The 24671-nt window shown below is 43.8% G+C and overlaps 1 protein-coding gene across 2 annotated transcripts in view; it reads left to right on the top strand.

Moving 5' to 3' along the window:
• Nucleotides 1-1435: 1435 nt before the first annotated feature.
• LOC115192219 (KN motif and ankyrin repeat domain-containing protein 4) overlaps nucleotides 1436-24671 on the top strand; it is a 94968-nt gene continuing 71732 nt past the window's right edge. The window contains exon 1 of one of the 2 annotated variants that reach the window (XM_029750470.1): nucleotides 1436-1456. The gene's annotated coding sequence lies outside the window, so the exon portion shown is untranslated. Of the gene's footprint in view, nucleotides 1457-2543; nucleotides 2769-24671 lie in introns of those variants that run through there. The other variant, XM_029750467.1, reaches the window with a different exon arrangement.

Genomic DNA, 24671 nt, shown 5'->3' with positions numbered 1-24671 from the left:
GCAACTTTTTGGACTAATGGTAGGCTAGCGGTTAAGAGTGTTGGGCCAGTAACCGAAAGGTTGCTGTTTCGAATCCCCGAGCTGACTACATAAAAAATCTGTCGATGTGCCCTTGAACAAGGCAGTTAACTCTAATTACTCCTGTAAGAGGCTCTGAATAAGAACATCTGCTAAATAATAAAAAATATATATATATATTATGTTGACTGTTTTCCCATAGTTGCCCACCCTGCCTTGTCCTTACTCTTGATCTCTGGTCCCTTGTAGGTCAGCTGGAGAATTTGTTTGACCTCTGCAGCTTGAGAGCAAGTTTCAGACAAAGCTACTCACGTCTCTGTTGCAATGAACGATATGTAGGCCTACACATTGATTCTTGAAAAATCTATCTTATAAATGGATCTTAGCTTAACCCTACCCCATTAGAACCCAAAATATAAGTTTGTTTTACTCCAATGTTTGTAACCAAAGTAAATGTAATAAACTAAACACTGTGGTCCTACAGCCTCAAAACATGGTTAAAACTATCCTTTTGATCTCTTGGAGGGTCAGTCCTTGCATCCATACCTCTTGCATCCATACCTTTGTATCAATACCTCCATGGATTTGAGAGTGGTAACATTTCTCCACACCCATCCCTGAGCTTTTATCCGAAACAGGGGCAGGAAGAACCCTTTGTTATTGTTTCACTGTGGATTGCCCCAGTGGCCCTTTTCCTGCAGTCAAATGACCTAGTGGCCTCGTGGGTGGAATGTTATTAATATTATTTTTTTATAATTTCTTAATTTCTATGTCAAACGGTTTAGTTATATTTGTCTTCTGTGATGTATATAACGTGTAATATTGGGATGCAAACTCAAAATGGAATACATTTCAATTCTATATCTGACATGGTACAGGTGTCTTCTTTTGTTTAAGCCCAGGACCATGTGTGTGAGGTGTATACTTTTGTTTCAAAGTACATTTGTTTAAGACTACCAAGAAACACTGTGTGTGACCCTGATTTAGCCCACTGCATTAAAAGGTAGTATAATATTATATGCAAATGTACAAAGAGAAGCATATGTTGATTAGTGCAGATTCTTAATGAGAGAGAATTAGAAAAATATACTATACTACTGCGTTTAAGGCAAATTATTGATTCAGTCAAACGAACCGATAATATCTAAATAAGCAGCCAGGACCCAAACGATTATCCATCTTCTTGTTTAATGTAGGATATCATCTAGCCAAGATATACATGGACCACCGAGCCAGTGCATTTGTCAATACAGAGCCGATAATGCATGCAGGGAATTAGAGCTGTTGCTGTGGTTCCTTGCTTGGTCAGCAATCCGACGTTTCGATGGAGCTGAGCTGTGTTCTTCTTGGAGAATCCATTCTGGTCGAGGCTGAGCTGAGCGATACGGAGGGATGTGATGCACCACAGCGCACACACATACTGTGGACCCAGGCTCCGGTACGTAACCTGATTGATTTGATTATTAATGCTTGATTATTTATCCTTTGCTCCTGTAGGCTAGCCTACATGAAACATTCCTGGATAAGTTCAAACAAATATTACATTAGGTATTTCAGTCATTTATCAGACGCTCTTATCCAAAGTGTCTTACAGGAGCAATTCGGGTTAAGTGCTTTGCTCAAGGGCACATTGACAGATTTTTCACCTAGTCGTCTCAGGGATTCAAACCAGTAATCTTTTCACTTACTGGCCCAGATAACATGTGATTTTGACACTGTTGTGCAATAATTCCCCACGATATGAGTATTTAATATAAGGCATGATGTTGTATACAATAAAACTATAATTACTCTATTTATTATAATTTTATGCTTGTAAACCTAGTCTGATGGTAGGCTATGTATGCTATTGAAGGAGCTATAGCCTGCTTGCTGATTCCAGGTCAGGTCTGCGTAGGTGGGTGGGTGGGTGGTATAGCAGCTCAGAGCTCCGACATGGCTCCCTAGGGTAGCATCATTAGGGGAAATGCATGCAGAGACAGGGAGAGAGGGATAGAGCGATAGAACGATAGGGTAGTGCACTCCAAGAATGACGAGTATGTTCTGAAGCCGCCGAAATGAAACCCCCAGCACTGTTTTTGTAATTACAGGGGGCAGTGGGGCTTAGCATTACCCCCCCCCCCCATTACCCCCCCTTTCCGTTCAGACACACACACATGCTACAGTGAGTGCTCAATCATACCCTCACAAACAGTAGGAGCCATGTAGGCTACAGAGTCAAGCTGTCCTGCTTTTTAAATCCCCCTCGTTGTTTTGCTTTTTCATCAGTGGGTTTAGTTTCCCTTTCAGTCTTAAAGCAGCCACGCCACACTGGCTCTTTTCAGTCCAGCTGAAGTCTGTATCGGACAGACACACAGCTGTGTGTGTGTGTGTGTGTGTGTGTGTGTGTGTGTGTGTGTGTGTGTGTGTGTGTGTGTGTGTGTGTGTGTGATCAGACCCTCAGCACTCTCATTGGACCGGCGCTGAGGAAGTGGGTGTGTCCACACAAGCTAATCTGACCCCGTCAGCGCAGCAGTGCTGGTGTTGTGAAGTACTTTCCCATCCCGTATGTTCAGTCCTCTCTACATTCAATTCAATCATTCCTGTGCCTCTGCTCCAGATGCTACAGGTAAGCGTGAGAGATAGGCACAGAGAGACACACACACACAGGGAGAGGAGAGACTGACTGACGCAATGTGCTGGACTTGGACTTGAGTTCCCATCAACACTTCTGAAGCGGACAGCTGGGAAAATAAGAACCTGCCTTGGAGGTAAGAATATAGGAGAGATTCCTCGCTTCATTCATCTCCTTCTCCCACCCCTCTTCTTTCCTCTCTTCTGCTGGTCTCGGTCTGTTTCCTTAACTGCTACTATCTCAGTCAAATCAAATCAAATTTATTTATATAGCCCTTCTTACATCAGCTTATATATCAAAGTGCTGTACAGTCCCCTCATTCCTCTCTTCTTCTTTTCTCCTTGCATTGTTTCTCTCTCTGGTCCCCCCCACTCTCCTTTCTTCCGGTTCTCTGATATCATGTTTTATTCTCTCCTCTGTTCTTTGGGGTTTTCAGACTTTCTGAATGTGGTAATAGGATGCCGCCACACACACACACACACACACAGCGAGAGATAGAGTGCATGCAGTGTAACTAGTATGGTCTGTCTTCATGGTTGATTTTTACCGTTGTTGTATTCCATATTCTATCCCAGTTGGCGGTTGGCCGTGCTATGTTTTAGTTTACAGTCCTGCTGGGCTGGCTAATGTCTTACAGCTGGCACTTCTCTCAGCCAACCAGCCTGACACAGTCACACAGGTAGCCATACAGGGCAATGGGGATGGAGTGGGAGAGGGAAAGAGAGATGGGGGGGAGAGAGAGAGAGGGAGGGAGTAAGAGAGAGAGAAATGGAGAGAGGTAGGTGAAGATGAATGGAAAGAGAGAAAGCGAGGGAAAGATGGAAAAAGAGAGAAAGTGAGTGAGTGAGAGAGAGAGAGAGAGAGAGAGAGAGAGAGAGAGAGAGAGAGAGAGAGAGAGAGAGAGAGAGAGAGAGAGAGAGAGAGAGAGAGAGAGAGAGAGAGAGAGAGAGAGAGAGAGAGAGAGAGAGAGAGAGAGAGAGAGAGAGAGAGAGAGAGAGAGAGAGAGAGAGAGAGAGAGAGAGAGAGAGAGAGAGAGAGAGAGAGAGAGCATTGCACTAGACTGGGCTTTATCTTGAGTGCATCCTTTGCTTGGCTACTCTTTTATAACCTGCATTTATTCACACAGCAATGCTCTTGCCTCCTGTCTGGTTAGTGAGTCTGTGAGTGAGTGAATGCATCGTCCATTGTCATCTTCTCAGGCAAGGAACATTCAAGGCAAAGCGTTTACATTTTATCTGCTCTCGGCATGGGCTGCCTCTCTACCTCTGCCTAGCTACTTCTCTGCACCTCTTCATCTGCTCTGTTGAGCCTGTCTGGAGCAGGGGGCTTGCGGAGTGGAGCAGGGGGCTTGCAGAGTGGAGCAGGGGGCTTGCGGAGTGGAGCAGCGAATGGCAGATTGATGCTGAGTTTTTGTTTGACATACATTTTAAAGTGAAAAATCTCTGCATCACTCTGTTACCGTGGAATTGCCCTACTGTTGTTGTTTCTGTGTATGTGGCTATTTTGGTCCGTGTGTTCGCATGTGTTTGTGTCTGTAGGTCTATTTATCTTTGTCTGTAAGGTTGTTTTGGTTTATGTGTACAGTGGTAAGAAAGAGTATGTGAACCCTTTGGAAATACCTGGATTGCTGCATAAATTGGTCATAAAATTTGATCTGATCTTCATCTAGGTCACAACAATAGACAAACACAGTCTGCTTAAACTAATAACACACAAACAATTATTTTTTATACGTTTCATGTCTTTATTGAACACACCGTGTAAATATTCATAGTGCAGGGTGGAAAAGTACTGTATGTGAACCCGTGGATTTAATAACTGGTTGACCTTCCTTTGGCAGCAATAACCTAAACCAAACATTTTCTGTAGTTGCGGATCAGAGCTGCACAACAGTCAGGAGGAATTTTGGACCATTCCTCTTTACAAAACTGTTTCAGTTCAGCAATATTCTTGGGATGTCTGGTGTGAACTGCTCTCTTGAGGTCATGCCACAGCATCTCAATTGAGTTGAGGTCAGGACTCTGACTGGGCCACTCCAGAAGGAATATTTTCTTCTGTTGAAGCCATTCTGTTGTCGATTTACTTCTGTGTTTTGGGTCATTGTCCTGAAGCATCACCCAACTTCTGTTGAGCTTCAATTGGCGGACAGATAGCCTAACATTCTCCTGCAAAATGTCTTGATAAACTTGGGAATTCATTTTTCCGTCAATGACAGCAAGCTGTCCAGGCCCTGAGGCAGCAAAGCAGCCCCAAACCATGATGCTCCCTCCACCATACTTTACAGTTGAGATGAGGTTTTGATGTTGGTGTGCTGTTTTCCTCCACACATAGTGTTGTGTGTTCCTACCAAAAAACTCAACTGTAGTTTCATCTGTCCACAGAATATTTTGCCAGTAGCACTGTGGGACATCCAGGTGCACTTTTGCAAACTTTAGACGTGCATCAATGTTTTTTTTGGAAAGCAGTGGATTCTTCTGTGGTGCCCTCCCATGAACACCATTCTTGTTTAGTGTTTTACGCATCGTTGGCTCGTCAACAGAAATGTTAGCATGTTCCAAACACTTCTGTAAGTCTTTAGCTGACACTCTAGGATTCTTCTGTGCAGTGCTCTTGCAGTCATCTTTGCAGGACGGCCAATCCTAGTGAGAGTAGCAACAGTGTTGAACTTTCTCCATTTATAGACAATTTGTCTTACCATGGACTGATGAACATCAAGGCTTTTAGAGATACTTTTGTAACCCTTTCCAGCTTTATGCAAGTCAACAATTCTTAATCTTAGATCTTCTGGGATCTCTTTTGATCGAGGCATGGTTCACATCTGGCAATGCTTCTTGTGAATAGCAAACTCAAATTTTGTGAGGGTTTTTATAGGGCAAGGCAGCTCTAACCAACATCTCCAATCTCGTCTCATTGATTGGACTCCAAGTTAGCTGACTCCTGACTCCAATTAGCTTTTGGAGAAGTCATTAGCCTAGGGATTCACTTACTTTTCCCAACCTACACTGTGAATGTTTCAATGATGTATTCAATATAGACAAGAAAAAATACGCTAATGTTTGTGTTATTAGTTTAAGCACACTACGTTTGTCTATTATTGTGACTTAGATGAAGATCAGATCAAATTTATGCAGAAATCCAGGTAATTCCAAAGGGTTCACATGCATTTTCCCGCCACTGTATATAGAATGCGTTTCGCATTTCTGTTTGTTTGTGTGTGTATGGTTTTTATTGTAGTTTACCAGTGTGTGTGTCTGTGTTAATGTTTTTCTTTGTGTGTTCACCGACAGGAAAGCTCTGTTAGTAGAACTCACTGCTTGTAACAGGAATTTCCAGGTTGACAAAAAGGAGAGCAGCCGTTGATAACAATCAATCAAAATCATTTTGGTTTAATTACAAGTTGCAACAGGGAAAGACCTCCAGCACAGAAGCCAAGAAAATGAGAAGGCCCTGATACAGTATATTAATCACACAGCACCGAAGGTTCTGTAAATACCAGCACGAGAGGCTTGTAGGAAGCCACAATTACAGCTGTTACAGAATCACAGTGTCACAGATACATGATCAGTGTCCTCGAATCCAGTCTGGAGTGAAATCTTTAACCATAACATTCAACACTGGCAGACATCTGATGCTGGCAGTTAAACAGGTCAACGTAGGAACATCAGTACATAGTTAAAACAGATAATTGTAGACTAACAAGTGAAAACTACTTCATTAAATTTCAGTTTAAAAAAAATCCAAGGGGTGACGTTGAATCAATATGGAAAACTGATTGGATTTGCAAAAATTCATCAACGTAAGGGCATTGCGTATTTTTTTCACCCAAATTTTAACATAAATCCCAATGGCATGGTGAATTATTTTGTTGATTTCACTTTCAATTCAAATTCAACTCAACCAAATGTAAGTCAAAACTAGATGTTGAACGTCTGTGCCTACTGGGATCTGTCTGCGTCTTTCCGCATTACAATTGTGTTTATTCCATATCAACAGTAAATCAAATACAGGAAAATAAATAGTCATAAATTAGTAGTGCACTGGGCCTTTACTAGCCCTGTAGTAGTGGACAGATAGCGTGGGCCTCATTTTATTTACAGCACCCTTGGTGGGAAGCTTCATATACATGGTGCTTGTGTTTGTCCTATAACATTCCTAGCTTACACACACCTGGACTTGTGGAGGTGCATGGTTGCCAGTGTGTGCCCTATCACTTTTGGCCAGGAGCCTAACACCTCCAGATGGTTCAAATCCTCCAGACTCTGGCTCCCGCTGAATATTACTGTAGCTCCCACTGAGACTTATATCAACCTGTAGCATGGTCTGTGTGTGCGTGTGCGTGTGTGTGTGTGTGTGTGTGTGTGTGTGTGTGTGTGTAGGGATTTCAAATTGGTTTATCTTCACAGGATGATTAGAAAAAAGCCAATCTTCTCTCCTTTCACTTACTAGCTCCAGTAGGGCTAAGGAGATTTAATGCCTCTTAATGCCTGCTTGTCTCGCTTCGGGGAGTCAAGCAGCCCAAAACCCCTGGGCGTCAGTCATCAAGGCAAGCAGACAGGCAGGGAGGGAGGCAGAGAAAAAGCCTCCCATGAATTTCAGAGAGAGTACAGATCATAACTAAGAAAAAATGCCTTGGGATAGTTAATAACGGGATAGTACGACTTCATATAGATGTCCTTAGCTGTTGTTGCGGCTTTGTATCATGTTATTGTGCTGGTGTTCTCCCGATAAGGCCCAAAGTTGTTACTGACCATGTATCTAACTGTGACCACCTTCGGGCCTGGAGTTTTCCTGACCACATGACTTGACTTGGTCCTAATTCCTGATGGCACGCTATGTTCCTGCTGTCATTGTTGGAGGCAGTGGGGTTGTGCTCCATCAGGGCTGTTGTCCGGCTGAGCTCATGGTTCTAGCTGTCCTCTACTATGTTCCTTCATAGTAAGTCTGGGAATCATACTTTCCATGCTCTGCTCTGCTCTGAGGCACTCACCCCAGGCACATCTGCTAGAGGGATTTTAGCCCTGCCTCGCAGTGGACTGTACTCTACCAATGTAGTATAGCATTGCAAGGCTACATTGTCACTGGCTTGCCTTGCAGTGTGCACTATACTTTCATAATAGAGATTAGCAGCCCAACATTGTTACTGGAGCAACAATAGCAACACAGAGCTCTTGTTCCAGTATATTTCCCTCTCAGGAGACTGAAAAGATTTGGCATGGGTCCCCAGATCCTCAAAAGTTTCTACAGCTGCACCATCAAGAGCATCCTGACCGGTTGCATCACCACCTGGTATGGCAACTGCTCGGCATCTGACCGTAAGGCGCTACAGAGGGTAGTGTGAACGGGGCCAAGCTTCCTGACATCCAGGACCTATATATAATAGGCGGTGTCATAAAATTGTCAGAGACTCCAGGACCCCAAGTTATAGACTGTTTTCTCTGCTATCGCACGGCAAGCGGTACCGGAGCGCTAGGACCAAAAGGCTCCTCAACAGCTTCTACCCCCAAGCCATAAGACTGCTGAACAATTCATAAAATCGCCACCGGACAATTTACATTTACCCCCCCCCCCCCCCCCCCTTTGTACACTCGCTGTTTGTTTGTTACCTATGCATAGTCACTTCTCTCCCACCTACATGTACAGATTACCTCAACTAACCTGTACCCCCGCACACTGACTCGGTACCGTTGCCCCCTGTATATAGCTTCATTATTGTTATTCTTATTGTGTTACTTTTATTATTACTTTTTATTTTAGTCTACTTGGTAAATATTTTCTTCTTCTTGAACAGCACTGTTGGTTAAGGGCTTGTAAGTAAGCATTTCACGGTGAAGTCTACACTTGTTGTATTCGGCGCATATGACAAATAAAATGTGATTTGATTTGATTTAGCTGTACAGTGCATTCGGAAAGTATTCAGACCCATTGACTTTTTCCAAATTTTGTTACGATACAGCCTTATTCTAAAATGTATTACATCGAATGTTTTCATCATCAATCCACATACAATACCCCATAATGACAAAGCAAAAACAGCTTTTTAGAAATTTGTGCAAATGTATTAAAAAATCAATCAGAAATTCCTTATTTACATAAGTATTCAGACTCTTGCTATGAGACTCAACTTGTGACAAATTCAGTTGATTGGACATGATTTGGAAAGGCACACATCTGTCTATATTATGTCCCACAATTGACAGTGCATGTCAGAGCATAAACAAAGCCATGAGGTCGAAAGAATTGTCCATAGAGCTCTGAGACAGGATTGTGTTGAGGCACAGATCTGGAAAAGTGTACCAAAACATTTCTGCAGCATTGAAGGTCCCCAATAACACAGTGGCCTCCATCATTCTTAAATGTAAGAAGTTTGTAACCACCAAGACTCTTCCTAGAGCTGTCTGCCAGTACAAACTGAGTAATCAAAGGAGAAGGGCCTTGGTCAGGGAGGTGACCAAGAACCCGATGGTCACTCTGACAGAGCTCCAGAGTTCCTCTGTGGAGATGGTTGTCCTTCTGGAAGGTTCTCCCATCTCTGCACCACTCCACCAATCAGGCCTTTATGGTAGAGTTGCCAGACGGAAGCCAATCCTCAGTAAAAGGCACACGATGGCCCACTTGGAGTTTGCCAAAAGGCACCTAAAGGACTCTCAGACCATGAGAAACACGATTCTCTGGTCTGATGAAATCAAGATTGAACTCTTTGAACTGAATGCCAAGCGTCACGTCTGGAGGAAACCTGGCATCATCCCTACGGTAAAGCATGGTGGTGGAAGCATCATGCTGCGTGGATGTTTTTCAGCAGCAGGGACTGGGAGACTAGTCAAGATCGAGGGAAAGATGAATGGGAGCAAAGTACAGAGAGATCCTTGATGAAAACCTGCTCTAGCGCACAACGACCCTAAACACACAGCCAAGACAACACAGGAGTGGCTTTGGGTGGCTCGGACAGAGCCTGGACTTGAACCTGATAGAACACCTGACCTGAAAATTGCTGTGCAATGACGCTCCCCATCCAACCTGAGAGAGCTTGAGAGGATCTGCAGAGAGGAATGGGAGAAACTCCCCAAATACAGGTGTGTCAAGCTTGTAGCATCATACCCAAGAAGGCTGTAATCACTGCCAAATGTTATTCAAGAAAGAACTTAGTAAAGGGTCTGATTACTTATGTAAATGTGAAATTTCATTTTTTATTTTTTTTAATAAATTTGCAAAAATTTCTGAACCTGTTTTTCTTCGCCATGGGATATTGTGTGTAGAATGGTGGTGAAAAAAAGCAATTTAATCAATTTTAAAATAAGGCTGTAACAAAGCAAAATGTGGAAAAAGGGTCAAGGGTTCTGAATAATTTCCGAATGCACTGTATATATTCTTTGTGGACAGGCTCCATAGTGGGTGTGTGAGTTGGAAATGTCAGCTGGGCAAGGGTCACCATAGTTTGGCAAGTGTTATAGCATTTCCAGGGGGGAATGAGGGACGGACAAATGGAAGAGGGCATACGGGTGATTGCTTGTCCTTTGTTTCCTGCCTGGGGAGGACATTTCTCAGAGAGTGGACTGAGGAACAATGGATGAGCTCACTTTAAAGTTGGCCCCCAGAGTCTTAATACTGATCTATAATTGGTTCCTATTAGCAGACAGGAAAAAACAAGCCGTGAGAGGACTGCGGAATGGCCATGGGACTGTGATTTTCTTAGTGGAACCCTCCAAGACCAACTTCCTGTTGGAATCTCCTGTTGAAGCTGGAGGAGACCACTCCCTGCATCTGTAGCCACTAGGACAGTGTTAAGTGTGTATTGTGTTTGAAGGGTCCAGTGTGTGTCTGAGTACGTGTGTGTGTATTTGGCTGTGCGACTGTAGTCCCTTGGTACCTGCCCTGACAGTTGGCTGGAGTGTGCAGAGCAGAGGTGTTCCTCTCCCCGGAAAGACCTGCTGCCAGAAGCACTGATCCTGCTTTTTAATGGCTGACACTGTCCCACTGCTGGCAGGCCAGTGACTGACAAAGAGAGAGACTGGGAAACCAGGGGCGCAACTTTGGTTTTAGAAGTGGGGGGGGGGGCATAATACTAGAAAAAAGATAGATCAGCTTTAATATTGCAGATAGATTGTGGCTCCCATCAATGTAATTGTCAGCATCATTCCTGATCCCCCATATACACTACCGTTCAAAAGTTTGGGGTCACTTAGAAATGTCCTTGTTTTTGAAAGAAAAGCACATTTCTCTGTCCAGTGTCTGTGTTTTCTTGCCCGTCTTAATCTTTTCTATTTATTGGCCAGTCTGAGATATGGCTTTTTCTTTGGGATGCTGGGATTCTAGGCAGAGTTGCAGAGTCGCCTCTTCACTGTTGACGTTGAGACTGGTGTTTTGCAGATACTATTTAATGAAGCTGCCAGTTGAGGACTTGTGAGGCGTCTGTTTCTCAAACTAGACACTCTAATGTACTTGTCCACCGGGGCCTCCCACTCCTCTTTCTATTCTGGTCAGAGCCAGTTTGCGCTGTTCTGTGAAGGGAGTAGTACACAGCGTTGTACGAGATCTTCAGTTTCTAGGCAATTTCTCGCATGGAATAGCCTTCATTTCTCAGAACAAGAATAGACTGAAGAGTTTCAGAAGAAAGTTCTTTGTTTCTGGCCATTTTGAGCCTGTAATTGAACCCACAAATCCTGATGCTCCAGATACTCAACTAGTCTAAAGAAGGCCAGTTTTATTCCCTCTTTTGAACGTTCAAACTTTTGAACGTTACTGTATATATTTGTAAATATACAGTACCAGTCAAAAGTTTGGACACAGCTACTCATTCAAGGGTTTTTCTTTATTTTTACTATTTTCTACATTGTAGAATAATTTTGAAGACATCAAATCTACAAAATAACACATATGGAAACATGTAGTAACCAAAAAAGTGTTAAACAAATCAAAATATATTTTATATTTGAGATTCCTCAAAGTAGCCACTCTTTGCCTTCATGACAGCTTTGCACATTCTTGGCATTCTCTCAACCAGCTTCATGAGGTAGTCACCTGGAATACATTTCAATTAATAGGTATGCCTTGTTAAAAGTACATTTTTGTTAGTTTTTTAACAAGAAATTTGTGGAGTGGTTGAAAATTGAGTTTTAATGATTCCAACCTAAGTGTATGTAAACTTCCGACTTCAACTGTATATTCCCCTAACGGACACAGTATATTTTACAATAGTTGTCTTTTGTTTGTTTTTAGTCCCATCTTTCAGCTCCACTCAACCCCTCCCTATCTCTGAACAGCATCCAGTTTTGATTTGTCACATATTTTTCAACTGTGCTCTGATGTATTACAAAAGTTCTGAACCTTTCTATTCTCATTGATTCTACATATTGTAAATAAAAAATTAACATTTTTGCTTAGAGTATTATTATATTATTTATCGATTGACTATGACTTTTTAAAATCACCCAGCAGTGCTATTTGCAGAGGGGGACATAACTTGCCTGCGGGGCATCTAAAGCACATTTTCCTACACAATCTAATATGGCCCTTATAGTCTCTGTTTAGAACAACAAAAAGTAAGCAAAAATGCCCACAGTCATTAAGCTAGGTAAGAGATTATTAAATATGTTTAAGTGATTGATCAAACAGAACTAGGTGTCATATTCGTGTGTGTAGGTGGCAGGGAAGTCAGGCGCAGGAGAAACCAACTTGGGGTAAATGGAGTAGTTTAATAAATATAAAACAAACTCCAAAAAAAAACAACGTACATAAATAAATAAACATGGGTAAAATAACCCGTCGCGCACCAATACAAAACACGAGCATATAAACAAACAATCTCTGACAAGGACATGAGAGGAAACAGAGGGTTAAATACACAACATGTAATGAATGGGATTGGAACCAGGTGTGTAGGAAGACAAGACAAAACCAATGGAAAATGAAAAAATGGATCAATGATGGCTAGAAGACCGGTGACGTCGACCGCCGAGCACCGCCCGAACAAGGAGGGGCATCGACTTCGGCAGAAGTCGTGACACTAGGTCCATGGTAATTCAATAATCAATATTGTGTTGCCAACCCGAGGCGCCTACACGCCCGACCCCCAACAGTCTAGTCAATAACTCAACTCTCTCCCCAACACAACTTCCTTCCCATCTTTTTTTTTTATATCTCAAGGGAAAGGTTTGGAAAACAAAAGTTGAATGAAAACTACACATTAACACAGAAACAGTACACCCTCCATATAAATCATATCATAGGCCTAATAGTACTGTAGAGCTCTTTTTACTTGAACACAATAGAGCTGGATCGCTCCGTCCTGCACCTAGGGGTCCACGGTCCTGTAGCTCCCCAACCCAACACAACCCATTCAGCTTTAGGATCTTAGTGAAACATTCATGATTGGTTTCAGGTGTGTTAGGCCAAAAGTACAGAACCCCATGGCCAGGACTGAGCAGCCCAGCAGCTAGGGATTGCCTATATCTCCCCTGGCGTGGGCATGTTTTCAATACAGACTCCTTTTGTCGTACAGTATTCCATATAAGGCATTTGAAAGTTACACAGTATACCCTTAATCTTAAAACAAATCTAGTGGTACTGTACATAACTTGACATTTCTTCCATACATTCTGGGAGGATAACCAACCTTCCAATTAATGGAAATGCATTTATGAGCCACTATAAATGCTAGGTTAAACAGTTTCTTCTCATAACAGTCTCCAGTATCAACATTTCCAAGCAAACAAAAACAGGGAGAGGAGAATCTGTAGACATGCTGAGATAAAAGAACATCATCTTTGCCAGAATTCAGCCAGCCTTCACAAGACCATAACATATTTTTGTGCTTTATACCTCTAGCAGAATAATAACATTTCTGAGTGCATGATATTCAGTTTCACTGGCATATAGTACATATTATGGATGGTCTTAAACTGCAGTCATTTATGTCTGAGATGATATGAACATGACAGGGCATTCTAACATATCTGTATCCATTCAGCATCATCGATAGCGTCTCCTAGGTATTCGTCACATTTTTGTTTTACATGTTTTGTGTCGTCGGGAAAAGAGTGTCTCAACCCTTGATACAGTTTGGAAATTAACATTGGAGGTTTGTCAGACTGCCTTAAAAAGCATATGGCTTGTCCAGTGTTTGCTGGACAGAGAGAATAAAGTGTTGTACCTGCATATCATGTCTACTCCCGGTCCTCCCCTCAAGCGTTCGACGTCGCCGGTACACTAACCACTGGTCCTGGGATCCATCATTACGCACACCTGGTATCAATCATTACGCGCACCTGCACGTCAACATCAGGCACACCTGGACTCCATTACCCCACGTATTACCTTCCCTATATCTGTCACTACCTTAGGTTCTTTCCCAGTCAGTATTGTTTATGTGTTTTATGTCTATACGCTACTTGTGTTTGTTCTATTGCTCGACGTTCCATTTATTATTAAACTCACCACCTGCACTTGCTTTCCGACTCCCAGGGTATACGTTGCACTGCATGAACTCACCTCCATCACAGATTCGTCTTCCCTGGCTGCCTGACTCTGCTGAGACCCCTGTCACCATCTGATCCTCCTAAAATTAGGCAAGACAAAGAATTACCTTAGTGTACATTTATACATTATATTATCCAAGAAAATAATCAATGGTTAAAAAATGTAAATGATCATTATTTCCAGATCCCAGACTGATGTTCTGTAGCTACTGTAGGTCTACCCATCAATTCAAGATGGAACTTTCTATCGTTCACTGATATTGTTAATATACTGCAAAATTCACCTGAGCTCCGTAGACTGGTCTTCCCTGGCTGTCTGACCCAGCTGGGACACCTGTCACCATTTGATCCTGCTAAGATATGATGAGCATATTGTTGTGTACTGACTGCACTAGAAGGCTGCATTCCCACGGGATGCCTGCAGGACCTGCAGGTCCCGACAGATCTTTGCGGCGCGGTCACCATTTTTCGTGCTGCAGGCGGGAGCAGGCATTCAGGCAGACGATTTGGGATTAAAATATTGTTGTTGTCCCACAGATTATTTTGAAACGGTCCTCTTTCTGCTTTGTGTGTGTTAGCCTATCTGTTGTATTAAAAGCACACATTTGATCACACTATTCACACACAGAATTCGCTGCTTCAACTTCAGTAGCCTACCTCTCCTAGTTGGGCGTGAGAGTTCAAGTGCGCCTAGTGTGTGTGGTCTCATTGAAATAAAGTAGGCTGCCTACATGGGCGGAGAATCACGTGGCAGTTAACATGAATAGGAAATTAACTTAAATATGATTAGACTGTAGTTTACTACAGTGTCTGTAAATAAATATTGATAGTGAAAAGAAGCGGAGGGCGCTCAACCAACTTGAGTCTAAGTTCAATAAACATTTTTAATCATGATTGAAAATGAAAAGGCACAACGCGCACATAGGTTAGGCTACTATGGTGACCATAGGTTAGGCTACTATGGTGAACATAGGTTAGGCTACTATGGTGACCATAGGTTAGGCTACTATGGTGACCATAGGTTAGGCTACTATGGTGAACATAGGTTAGGCTACTATGGTGACCATAGGTTAGGCTACTATGGTGACCATAGGTTAGGCTACTATGGTGAACATAGGTTAGGCTACTATGGTGAACATAGGTTAGGCTACTATGGTGACCATAGGTTAGGCTACTATGGTGACCATAGGTTAGGCTACTATGGTGAACATAGGTTAGGCTACTATGGTGAACATAGGTTAGGCTACTAGGGTGAACATAGGTTAGGCTACTATGGTGAACATAGGTTAGGCTACTATGGTGAAGATAGGTTAGGCTACTAGGGTGAACATAGGTTAGGCTACTATGGTGACCATAGGTTAGGCTACTATGGTGACCATAGGTTAGGCTACTAGGGTGAACATAGGTTAGGCTACTAGGGTGAACATAGGTTAGGCTACTAGGGTGAACATAGGTTAGGCTACTAGGGTGAGCGAGCGTTGTGCCTTCTCATTTTCAATAAGTATCGATTACCCATTTATTTGTCTCTGCCTGCAAATCGTCCTCCTAAAAGGTAGGATATATCCTATACGACTATGCAAAACGTAGCAAATGTCACTGTCATAATTCTTGCTGTTTCCAGTTCAGTAGCCATACCTGTGAGATCAGGTGTGCATGTGGTCTCAGTTAAATAGAGTAGGCTATAGCCTATCTAGAGAAGCACAGGACTCTTATCTTTGAAAGGAAATGTACTTCCTAAATAGGCCTATGATTAGACTATAGTTTAATACATTGCCTAGAAATAGGCCTAAATATTTCTCCATCTGAAAATCTTCCCACTCCTAAAAGATAGGCTATAAAAAATAGCTCAAGAGAAATTGCAAGTTTCTCCAACTCTGCTCTCTTCAAACTACATTCAGCATATTGATTGATATAGCCCAGTAATACAATGTAAGGGCCATGTGAGAATCTCTTGGGACCAGTTCTTGCGGTACCGGGTGGGAGTCGGATTGAAAACCAGCAGATGTGGGCGGGAGCGGAATGAAGAAATCGGACAGGGCAGGGGGCAGACCTCTACTGTGCACCATGACACTGAAGCCTTAAACGTTAGAGCTGTTTATTACTGTTTATTACTGTTTTTTACTGTATTACTGTATGTGAAAAGTAGTGAATTAGCTAGGGAAACTGACAGATCAATAACGTGATATTGACATACTGACTAATATAACTCACATTGCACTGAAAAAACATCAGAATATCAATCTTCAATCGTTTGACCGATTGTTTGATTCAGGTCTAGTTTGATTGAGGCAAAAATAATAGCTAATATAAGCCAACTGTTGGCCAGCTCTCTATCTCTAACGGTACATCAACTGGCGAAAGCTTGCCAAGTTCATTTACTTCTGAAACATGACAAAACAAAGGCTACAAAACATGTCCATACAAACAACTGCTGTTAGATAGTAATAATGGCCACCTTATATCGCTACCTGACAGATAACTAGAGGCTAGATCTGACCTGGTTGTGGTAACTACTCACTAGCATAGCTTATTAATTTACCTCAGTCGAGAGGGAATGAAACATTAGCTAACATTACATGTCAGTTACAATACTAGCTCAGCACTGCGAATAAACACTCGTTTTTTTCTGTTAAGTTATACAGCAGTTACCTTGCCAGCTACATCAGTCAACTAAAGAGTAGCCAGTTTCTGTTCCTTTTACAACTCGGTGAAAGAGTGCAACGCGTACACTGAACTATGCTCAACTCTCCCGTGCTGGTCCAGCCAGCCTTCCAGAAGCTTTGCCTTCACACAGCCTGTCAGCCCGCTCTGTGGTGTCCGCGAGGTCCTAAATCCAGTCTTATAAACACTCCAAATAGCCTACCCGACTGCTCGGAGGTGTCTGCATGGTCTTAAAGCACACTGTAGCCTTGTTTTGTATCACATTCCAATGATAAAACTGGGAGGGACATAAATACAATTTCAGAATGTGGGGGGGACATGTCCCCGTCTCCAGTGAAAGTTGCGCCCCTATGAGAAACTGTCGACCACAGCTATGTGAGAGAGTAGAAGAGGCTATATTTACCACTGTGGCTTTTCAGGACAATAGTGTGTTTGAGTAGTTTGGCTGGTTCTATGCTTGTTTTCCACTTTCTTACATTGTTGTTTTGGGATTCATTCAGTCATTCTTCTGGGTATCACTCCTTCTCCCTCTGTCTCTCCTCCTTTGTCTCTCTGTCTCACTGCCCCCCTCTCCCCCCCACCTCTCCTCTATCGCAGTAGGTCAAAGGGTTATGTGGAGGCCCCTGTAGTGTCCTTGTAGTGAGTGATAGTGTTGATGTCTTCGGGTAATTAAAGCTGTAAAACATAACATGCTCCTCTTCACTACTTCTGCTGCTCTCTCAGGACAACAGAACCGTGCACATGCATTTCTAATCTGATGACTTGCTAACTAATAAAAGTTTTATCTCTCCCATCCGCAACTATAGAGGAAACTTGAGTTTATTGCCCTTTCTCTCATGCTTCCTCTGCAGTGGCTTTGGGTGATAATTGTGTTCTGAGGGCCTAAACATACGCCTCCCAATCCTCTGAGAATCCAATGAGAGATGTGAGAGGAGACGGAGAAGAGGAGAGATAGAGTAGGACTTGAGCAGAGAAAGAGGGGGAGAGGGAAGGGAGAAGATGAAAGAGAAAAACTGGTGTTGTTTAACTATTTAAGGTCGCTCCATCTTTCAAATTCTCCCACTCTGCGAAGACACTGCAAACGGTTCGTAGGGAGCAGATTGCTAGAATGTAGATAAGCTGAAGCTGGGCAGTAGATCAATAGATGGGGCCGTGTTTGGCTGCCATATATCAGGTCCTCTCTCTCTCTGTGTGAAGACAAGCCAGCCGGGCCCAGGCATGGACGATAGCCAGTAAATCAGTGGGTATACTATGTACTGTATGTAGTGATGTAGTGTACACACAGGCACAGACAGCCATGGAAAAAGGAGAGTGAGTCCAGTTGGGAGTAGACCAGACCAGACCACACACACAAGTTTAAAGTGTTATTAGTCATACATACATGGTATACACTGTACAATGAAATGTTTACTTGCAGGTTCCTTCTCAACAATGCAACAACAATAAAAAAAAAATAAGAAAGATTAGAATATGAGCTTAAAGTAAATTGCTCAGTAGAATAGAAAAAACGTTTTAGCATAAGTATAATACAGGAAGGCTCAATTTATAGTCCAATATTTACACATGTATCAGAAAAATGTCATTTGGGGGGCAAATTGTGCAGTATTAGCAATAGTAAATAAAAGTCTGGTAGCAGGAATTGAAATGTGTGTGTCACATGGATGTATATGTGTGTGTGTTTGTGTGTGTGTGTGCGTGAAATTACATCAAAGTTTATTGGTGGCGTACACAGATTTGCAGATGTTATTGCAGCTGCAGCGAAATGCTTGTGTTTCTAGCTCCAACAGTGCAGTAATAATACCTACAAATAATATACGCACACAAAAAAAATGAAATTATGAAATATCAGAACGAGAAATATCAGAATGACTTGGCCTCCACACTCACCTGACCTCAACCTAAATGAGATGGTTTGGGATGAGTTGGACTGCAGAGTGAAGAAAAAGCAGCCAACAAGTGTTCAGCATATGTGGGAACTCCTCCAAGACTGTTGGAAAATCATTCCTCATGAAGCTGGTTGAGAGAATGCCAAGAGTGTGCAAAGCTGTCATCAAGTCAAAGGGTGGTTACTTTGAAGAATCTCAAATATAAAACACATTTTGATTGTTTTAACACTTTTTTGGTTACTATATGATTCCATAGGTGTTATTTCATAGTGTTGATGTCTTCACTATTATTCTACAATGTTGAAAATAGTAAAAAACAAAGAAAAACCCTGGAATGAGTAGGTGTGTCTAAACTTTTGACTGGTACTGTATATACACAGTGTATAGACCAGGGATGAGCAACTCCAGTCCTCAGGGGTCGGAGTGATGTCACACTTTTTCCCCATCCCTCGCAAACACAGTTGATTTAAACTTATTGCATTCTAAACTGAAGATCATGATTTGTTGATTATTGGAGGCAGGTCTGTTAGCTGGGGCAGGGGCAAAAGTGTAACACCAGTTAGACCCCCGAGAACTGGAGTTGCCAATCCCTGGTATAGACAGTATGGACAGTATATGAATAGAAAAGGTGTTTACAGACCATGACTAGAATACAGTATATACATTTAAACATTATTAAATTGACCATTGTTCAATGACTCTGCGTACAAAGGGCAAAGCAGTTTCTAAGGTGCAGGGTAGTACCGGGTGGTTGCCGGCTAGTAACAGTGACAAAGGTTCAGGGCAGGGCACTGGGCGGGGCTGGCTAGGGGTTACTGTTTAACAGTCTGATGACCTGGAGATAGAAGCTGTTTATCAATCTCTTGGTACCAGCTTTGATGCACCTGTACTGTCTCCTCCTTCTAGATGGTAGCGGGGTGAGCAGGCCGTAGGTCGGGTGATCCTTGATGATCTTCTTGGCCTTTCTGTGACTCCCGGTGCTGTGGATGACCTAGAGGGCAGGCAGTATGCCCCCGATGATGCATTGGGCTGACCACACCATATTCTGGACAACCTTGCAATTGCGAACGGTGAAATTGTCATACCAGGTGGAGATACAGCCCGACAAGATGCTCTCAATGGTGCATCTGTAGAATTTCAGGGCCAAGCCACATTTCTTCAGCCTCCTGAGGTTGAAGAGGCACTGTTGCGCCTTCGTCACCACACTGTCTGTGTTAAGGGACCATTTCAGATCATCAGTGACGTGCACGCTAAAGAACTTGAAGCTTTAGACCCTCTCCACTCCCCGTCAATGTGGATGGGGGCGTGCTCTCCCTGCTGTCTCCTGTAGTCCATTATCAGCTCCTTTGTTTTGTTGAAGTTGAGTGAGAGGTTATTTTCCTGGCACCACTTCACCAGAGCTCTCACCTCTACTCTGTAGGCTGTCTCATCATTGTTGGTAAGCAGGCCTACCACCGTTGTGTCGTCAGCAAACTGATTAAGTTGGAGACGTGCGTGGCCACCAAGTCACGGGTGAACAGAGAGTACAGGAGGGGGCTGAGCACGCACCCCTGTGGGGCCCACGTGTTGAGGATCAGCGTGGCGGGGGGGTTGTTGCCTACTTTCACCACTTGGGATTGGCCCGTCAGGAAGTCCAGGACCCAGTTGCACATGGAGGGGTTCAGAACCAGGGCCCTGAGCTTAGTGATGAGCTTGAAGAGAACTATGGTGTTGAAGGCTGAGCTGCAGTCGATGAACAGCATTCTTACATAGGTATTTCTCTTGTCCAGGTTGGAGAGGGCAGTGTGCAGAGAAATGGTGATTGCGTCATCCGTAGAGCTGTTGGGGTGGTATGCGAATTCCCTAGGTCGTTGGGTAAGGTGGAGGTCTTTAAATAGCCTTTCAAAGCACTTCATGATGACAGAAGTGAGTGCTACGGGGCGATAGTCTTTTAGTTCAGTTACCTTCGCTTTCTTGGGTACAGGAACAATGGTGGACATCTTGAAGCAAGTGCAGACAATAGACTGGGATATGGAGAGATTGAATACATGTATATCTGTAAACACTCCAGCCAGCTGGTCTGCACATGCTCTGAGAATGCGATTTGGGATGCCGTCTCGGCCGGCAGCCTTGCGAGGGTTAACATGCTTAAATTACTTACTCATTTTGGCCATGGAGAATGAGAGCACACAAGTCCTCATGAGCTGGGGGCCTGCGTCAGCGGCTTGATGTTGATTTCCTCGAAGCGGGAAAAGAAGGTGTTTAGCTTATCTGGGAGCAAGCAGTCGGTGTCCATGACTTGGTTCACTATCCCTTTATAATACGTGATTGTCTGGAGACCCTGCCACATACATCTTTTGTCTAAGCCATTGAATTGTGACTCCACTTTGTCCCTGTACTGTCATTTTGTGTATTTGATTTCCCTACGGAGGTCAAAGCTGGTCTTTTTGTACACGTCCATGTTCCCAGTCACCTTGCCGTGATTAAATTCAGTGGTTCGTGCTTTCAGTCTTGCGCAAATGTTGCCATCTGTCCACAGTTTTTGGTTTGGATAAGTTCTAATCAACAGAGTGGGAACAACATCCATCTATGCACTTCCTGATGAACCCAGTCACCAAGTCAGTGTATATGTCAATGCAATTCTCAGAGGCAACCCGGATCAATCTCCAGTTCGCGTGATCAAAACAATCTTGAAGCATAAATTCTGATGAGTTAGACCAACATTGAACAGTCCTTACCATGGGTACTTCCTGTTTAAGTGTCTGCCTATAGGTGGGGAGGAGCAGAATTGAGGCGTGATCTGATTTGCAGAAGGGAGGGTGGGGTATGGCCTTGTAGCCATCTCGGAAGGGGGAGTAACAATGATCCAGAGTTTGTGATGTGCGTGTAGCACAGGAGATGTATTGCTAGAATTTTGTTAGCGTTCCCCAGCTACAATAAATGTGGCCTCAGGATATGCGGTTTCCAGTTTGGACATAGTCCAATGTAGATCCTTGAGAGCCACCACGTTGTTGGCTTTGTGGGAGGGGATGTATATACGGCAGTGACTATGACCGAATAAAATTATCTCGGGAGGTATTGCGGTCAGTATTTGATGGTGAGGTATTCCAGATCAAGAGAGCAAAAGGACGTGAGATCCTGTACCACAATCAAACCATGAGTAAATGTTTTCTTCCTTTCCACCTGATGGAGGGAGAACCCTGCTGGCTGAATGGATGGGGACAATACATCCAGAGAGAGACATGACTCTGTTAAACAGAGTATGTTACAGTCGCTGATGTCTCTCTGTGAGGAGATCCTTGCCCGGAGCTCATCTACTTTATTCTCCGGGGACTGAATGTAATGTACATGGAAGCAGTGGATGGTATGCACGCCGCCTGAGTCTGACTAGGGCCCCACTTCTTCTTCTTTTCCTGCATTGGCCTGTTGGTGCATCCCCCTGTTTGAATAGAGATTTCTTGTGAAGCTCAAACAAAGGATCCAGGTCAGGGAAGTCAAATTTCTGCTGGAATGTCTGGTGAGTGACCACAGATCTAATGTCCAAAAGTAATTTTCGTCTGTACGTAATAATACAAGAATCGTTCTGGGCAAATAATGTCATAAATAGCGCACACACACAAAAAAATACTGCAATGTTGGCTAGGAGCAGGAAACACAGTGAACGCGTCTATCGGCGCCATCTAGTGTGTGTGTGCGTGCGTGTGCGTGTGCGTGTGTGCGTGTGCGTGTGCGCATGCTCGTGAGCGTGAACATGTGCGAGTGAGTGCATGTGTGCTAAGGTGCGAAGAGTCAGTGCAGGTGGTCAGTCCCATTCAAGTGTTGAGCAGTCAGGCTTGTAGAGCCTGTTAGTATCGGACCTCATGCTCTGATACCGTCTGCCCCACGGTAAGGGAGGGAACAAGGGAGGGAACAAACTTGATGATGGAGTTGGTGTCGTGCAAAGCCACGCAATCACGGGTAAACAAGAGGGCTGAGAAACACACCTGAGGGGCCCCTGTGTTAAGAGTCAGTGTAGAGGTGTTGTGGCCAACCCTCACAGCCTGTGGTCTGTCCATCAGGAAGTCCAGGATCCAGTTGCAGAGGGTAGTGTGCAGACCCAGGGCTCTGAGCTTGGTGACGGACTTGGGGGGAACAATAGTGTTGAATGCTGGACTGTAGTCAATGAACATCATTCATACATAGGTGTTCCACACACACACACACACACACACACACACACACACACACACACACACACACACACACACACACACACACACACACACACACACACACAGTCCCGTGGAGCTGAGATGTAACAGCAGTACGGGTGTTTTATAGCTTAAGCAGGACTTCCGCATCATACCACAGTCAGCTCCCTGAGTAACTACACTGCTGCTGCATGGCTAAATCAACTGAAGCACAGTGTGGTGTGGACGGGAGAGACATTATGGCCTGCGAGTTGTGACTGGTCGATGTGTGTGTACGAGTGTGTACACCTGTACTGCTGCCGCACCTCAGCTCCACGGGACTGGCTGGTTTGTGTGTGTGCATGCGTGTGTGTGTGTGTGCATTAGTCAGACAGTGTGTTTGCCCTGCACTTTCGTCTATTTATTGAGGCCTGCACTCTCCCTGTCTCTAACATTTCTCTCTCCTGCAAGCCGTTAAGTGTGTGTGTGTATGCGTGCGTGTGTGAATCATTTTAAGAGCTCTGTTTCGACCTCTTCAAGCTGTTAAAATAGTGAGTGAACATTCAATCGAGCAATTTGTGCTTGCCTCATTTCATATCCGTTGCAGAGAGAGACCGCATACACAATATAGGTATGCATAAATAGTCATTATGGGCACAATAGACATCATTGTATTTATAAGAAGCTCCGTGGAGTGGTGTTTTCATGTAGCTATTTATTCATCCAAATATTGGTGTGTGTTGCTCTGTCTCTGTTCTCCCCAGATACAGCGATAGAGGGAAGAGGTGGGAGGGGCTACTGGTAGATAGGATCATACGCAGCGAATATGAGATCTCAGAGAAAGAGGGCGGGACAGAGGGAAAGAAAGAGATATATATATGTATGTATATATATATAGAGAGAGAGAGAGAGCGGAGAGAGCAACATGGAGAGAGGGGGGGAAAGACAGACAGACAGTGGGAGGGAAAAAGAGAGAGAGAGAGAGAGAGAGAGAGAGAGAGAGAGAATGGAAAATTGCATCTGGAAATATGGTGGGAGTGGCAGAGGTCAGTGTGCGGAGAGAAAGATAGAGAGTGAAACGTAAATGACAATGAAAACGCTTCCTCACACTGATGCCCCATGGTAACCCAGCCCTGCTATTGGCTGTTTCGAGGGGTCAGAGGTCAGCTATGGGTCCTATAGATGTTCAATCACATCCAAACTTATTTACACCTCTGTTCATTATCATTATTCCCAACCATACCTGAGCCCCGTACCATTTGGCCCTAACCCTAAACCTGTCTCTCCTGAGGGTTGGATAGCCTGATCCACACTGACAGCAGTACAGATATGAAAGTGGTCACTAATGCTCAGTTGTTGTTACAGATGATTTAGAAACCCTCTGCATTGTCTACTGTGGCTGGCTGGCTGGCTATACGCCTCTTCAGTCTTTCTCTCTCTTATGGATGATCAGTCTGGCTGTCGGCCACAAATAGAGATGATGTCCAAATCATATTGCTCCGGACCCTTCGGCGAATATAAAACGCACAACAACCCAATTTGTCGGCTGAACAGTGGAGTAGATGGCTACTGATGATTGTCTCATTGTGCCAGTTTGGTTCCTTTGACTTCTACATCTGGAGATGTGACACATCTTTATCGGTTTCCCTGAAACCTTTACCGCAGTTAACTTACCTCCTCCCTATGGGCTGACTCGTCGTTGTTGGTTATCGGGCCTAGAAATGTGGTGTCGTCTTCAAAGTTGACGATGGAGTCGGTGTCGTGCAATGCCACGCAGCTGTGGGCGAACAGGGAGTACAGCAGAGGGCTGGGGGGGACACACCTTGGGGTCCCCTGTGTTAAGGGTCAGTGTGGAGGAGGTGTTGTTGCCAAT

Source organism: Salmo trutta, chromosome 4 (assembly GCF_901001165.1).
Source record: "Salmo trutta chromosome 4, fSalTru1.1, whole genome shotgun sequence".
Classification (NCBI taxonomy): Eukaryota; Metazoa; Chordata; class Actinopteri; order Salmoniformes; family Salmonidae; genus Salmo; species Salmo trutta.
Note: the sequence above shows the minus strand (reverse complement) of the source record. Positions and strands in the feature narration are given on the sequence as shown.